Source organism: Pinus tabuliformis, chromosome 8 (assembly GCF_031772625.1).
Source record: "Pinus tabuliformis cultivar Carrire ecotype Pingquan chromosome 8, CPIR1, whole genome shotgun sequence".
In the NCBI taxonomy this organism is placed as follows: Eukaryota; Viridiplantae; Streptophyta; class Pinopsida; order Pinales; family Pinaceae; genus Pinus; species Pinus tabuliformis.
In genome coordinates this window covers 494,110,772-494,115,532 of record NC_142294.1, presented here as the reverse complement: position 1 = coordinate 494,115,532, position 4,761 = coordinate 494,110,772, and positions in this window count along the sequence as shown.

The following is a 4,761-nucleotide window of genomic DNA, read 5'->3' as shown; positions in this document are numbered from 1 at the left end:
GTATGCAATGATCATAACTTTGAATAACCAACATGAAATTCTTTTGCTAATTATTTTGAAATATTTTGATAAGAGTACCTTCCATTTAATCATGAAAGTAAGAAGTCAAATAGAGTTAGCAAACTATTATTAAATGTTTTAATATAGATATTTTTCCTTCTTTTTCTACTTCTTCTTCCCTTTTTTATTTTTTCTTTCAAACCCTGTTTGTTAGGAGTCCAATTTTCAAACATGGAATTTTCCAATTGTGCCTTAGAATAGGTTTTCACAATTGGAATTTTTCTGGCTTTGTGCTATCAACCACTAAATGGATTTCCAATAACATCAAGGATGGTAGTGCTTGGAGTGAGGTTTTCACTACCAATTTTTATTTTATTTATTTATTTTTCAATTGAATTGGAAAAGAAGGTTAGGATGTTGCGGGTATAGGTGGCATAACCACCTTGTTGAAAAATTCATAGTCTTCTTGCCTTACTAAGTTTTGAATAAATTCCTCCTTAGACTTGGGCTTTTGATGTAACCTCATTTGATGACCATTTTCCATTAGTGGGGTCCTTGTTTTTTCAATGGTGCATGTCTTAAGTAGGCCATTATCATATATAATGTCTATTTTATATGGCCCCATCAATGAGTATACAACTTTCCCTTGAAATATTTGTACCTTGAGTCGTATAGAAGAACCCAATCCCCTTCTTAAAATTTTTCCTTCTTGATGAATGCATCATGCCATTTGGCTCTTTGTTGTTGGAGTAGATTAGTATGTTGCAAAGTCTCTTAACGAATTTCATCAAGTTCATTAATCTAATCAAGCCTATGTCATTGGGCCTTTGAGAGATCCAAGCCCACATGTAGTGCAATTCTTAATGCCTTAGTCTCAATTTTTATAGGAAGAACCACATGTTTTCCATGCACAAGCTCGTAGGAGGTGAATCCTGTAATGTTTCTCCACATGGTTTTGTAGGCCCATAGAGCTTGCCTATAAGTCTAGTCTTTATGATGTTGTTGAACTATCCTAGTCAAGATAGTCTCGAACACTCTGTTGGTGACCATTACATAGCCATATGCTTAAGGATTATAAGGAGTTGACATATGGTGCTTGATAATGGACAAGATGAGTTTAGAAGTGAATTTGGTCCCTTAGTTAATATGATTTATTATGGGACTCCATAACAAACAAAAATTTCTTCATACAAGAAATTAGCCACTACTTCCTCTGTAGCTTTTGGCAGAGCTTTTCTTTTGGACCACTTGGTCATGTAGTTTGTGGATACCACAATGTACACCTTCTTTCTTAATGGAGGGCTGATTGGTCCTATAAAATCAAGGGTCCATTTTTCAAGTGCCTCCACCAAAATTAGGGGTTGAAGTGGCATTTCATCTGATAATATTGAACATGTTGGCCCATCCTTTGACATCATTTTAAAAGTCATACACCAATAATACCCAAAGTGCAATATTTTTTTTGCAATCCTCTTATCTGTGAAGGGACTTCCACAAGGTTCATCTTGAAAGTCCTTCAAAATTTCATATATTTTTTCCTCTCGATTACAAAATCGGATGATATCGGTATGAAAGAGGTACCCTTCGATTCATGAGTACATAACACTTTGTTGGATGATCTTTTGGCGTTCTCAGTGATGCAAACCCAGTTTTGAGCTTGCTAAATTTCCTCATAGTACCTAGTCTTGGTCCTAAAAGCCGCTTCCTTCAAACCACTTTATTGGAGATAAAATCCCTTTACAAAAATATCATAGTGGGATAATTTATTCAAATGTGGGAAGAGATGGAAAGATGTTCTAAAAACCCAAGTGGGATGAGCCAATAGGGAAATCCAACTCTATGCGCTACATATATATACTCCAAACAACTAGAGCCCAAAGTCTTTGAGCTCATAACTCCCTTTGAGTGCAATTCTTCAACACTTACGGGTTTGTGCTTCACTTGCCCATTATTTAAACATGACTCTCCATAGTGTCAATTCTTTACTTAACCTCCACTGGCCCACTATGCCTCAATAATTGTCAACACCATCACAACTCGTTCGTATTGGCCTGGCACAATGGTTCAAAGGGTTTAAAAGTCTGCCAGGGTAAACTCTTCGGGCGGGAATAACCTGCCACTTCTCACTTTTAAATAAAATCCACTTGTCTCCTTTCCATGTCATCTCACTTAATTAAGCCCAACTCGATGATACAATAGTCTATCAAAGTCGTTGGGTAAGTTCCTCCAGACGATGTCCACAAAGCCAGATAAGCCCACTTCTTTGGCTTGCCGCCTTACACTGTTCTTCCAGGGTGGATCCTCCTGGTTGATGGATCTAGGTAATGGAAATGGGTTCCATCACTTACTATTCCATCATATGATAGATTGTCCGACAATCATTTGAAATCTCTTTCAACTCAACTATTCATTCTTCATCTTAACGCTTTAAAACTCTGTCTCTCGGCTCTGTTTGTTGACGTATCTCGGCATCATTTATTGACGAAGTTCGTCGACTTTAATAGAAAAACTAAGCATTCACCTTTGTTTACTCTCACTCTGGTTCGAATCTATTTTTATACTTCATCTTCAATTATCGTTCAATGATGCTTCGTTGCTCCTGCAACCTCTTGTTCAATTCTTCTTTCTCTAACCCTGCACTTCCTTTACGCCTTGACTCTATCTAAAATATGCTTTCATTTGGCTCTTCCCGACACGTTCCTCTAGGTCCTGTACTTTGGATCCTGCAACAACCATATTATTTGTAATAAAACATGTATCCATCCTTAGTTTGGTTTTTAATGTGACTATAGACACTGATAAAAAATAATAGGTTGACCCCTTTGCTCTCTCGTGGTACAATCCTCTTCTCGCTGAGCCCAAAGCTCCTCTCCTTAACAATAATAAATGTGCATGAATCCAATTAGGATAATCGAACATAGGGATTCCTTCCTTATATTAATCAAATAAAAAAACATAGGGATTCCTTCCTTATATTAATCAAATAAAAAAACATATTTGAAAAAGGCCCTCTTTGACCTGATTATTACAATCGATCTCTTTTTGGCCTTGTGGCCTTACTGGACCCTCACTCCTCACGAGCCTCTCTATCCACTACAATCTCTTCTTCTCACCTTTTTTATCATTCTATGATTACATAATTTAAACAATATAGGATACTGAAACCAATTCAGGTTCAAATTCAAAGATTCCTCACCTAAACCTCTAATCTAGAACTTTCTAGATCCACAAATCTTTCAAGTAATCCAATCACCCTCAAATATTTCCAACTCACTCAAATATTCTCTAGATCTATCCTAAGGAATACATCTGATTACAACTGCTTTCTTTAATTACATATTTTCTAGAAATATTTAAATGCATAGGATACACAAATAATTTAAACAAAATCACTCACTTAGGTAAAGAAAACCCTAGGTCTAGTTAAAAAGGATTTTTACTTGGAAGTGAAATGCTCCTGCATCAGACTCCTAAGGTTGAAAATAATCATGGTCCCTTGACTATGTATTTCCATATGCTGATGAAAAATCCTCCTGGGTCCCAAACTTTAGTCTACAACTGGTCTTCCTCCTTACTATGTTATTATTGCTTTGTTGCCTCCTATTCTCCAGGTCTCCATACTTTATGTTGTTGTCCACTTGCTTTGTTGATGCAAATTCTTCCAGTCATCTGCAATTATTTGTTGAATTTCCTCCTCTTTTTGTTGTACCTTTTCCCGGATTTCCTCCTCGTGAGCATCCACATATCCTCTATCACGTAATCAATCTCCAGTTTTGGTTAAAATCCATTGTTGTCATTGTTCTCACGCTACTGCAGATTCTCTTCTTTCAGAATAGTTAATAAAATTTTCTTCAACTCTGGCTTATATTCCTTCTTACCAGTTTGTTTGTCCACACTTTGCAGAATCTATTCGTTGTTTCTAAACATAATTTCTACTTCCTTTAACTCTGTTTTTGCAATCTGAATATGCAATCTTTGCCTCTCTATCTTACTCCAAGAAATTTAGTTGTTCAAATAATTCAAAATTATTTTTGAATTGTCTCCATATCCTCTATGTTTGAATTCTTTGCCAAACATTCCTCTTCATCTTCACTTGTGTCTTCTTCCATAGGCATGAGACCTCCAATCAAAACTTCCTCGATCATATCTTCCTGAAATATTCCTCCTTCTTCAATTGTGTCTTCATCCTTTAAGGATGCTCCATCTTCTATAACTGCATCATATTCATGAAATGATGTTGCTCCATCTTCCTCTAAATAAAAATTAAAGATAGTACTCCCTTAAATTCTTCTGAAATAACAGCTTTCGTGTTAACCTTGAACTCTTCAAAGTTATTAAGCACATGCTCACAAAACTTTTCCATCTCATCCATTTCCTTGAGAAGTATAATTTCTTCATTAGCTTGCACAAATACATTAGTTAAGAACTGATCACTACCTGTCAAACTGGTATACATGCACAAAAAATCAGATTCAAAAACATAAACATCTTCTTCCTTCAAGGCTTCAGTTGCCTTTTCTTCCTCCTGCAGACTCTCAAAAATTCTTCTTCAATGTCTCTGGCTTCTTTTGCGCCAAAGAACACATCCTTCCTTTTAAACTCAGCTAATATAAGTTCCTCCTTCAACCTATTATATTTTTTATGTCTCAACTATGCCTGCAATGAAGGCCATATTACCTTTTTCTTCCTCATTATCTAGCCATAACATCCCCACTTTGCAAACTGTCGCTTGAGGTTATCAAAATTTTCTCTTAACTTAGC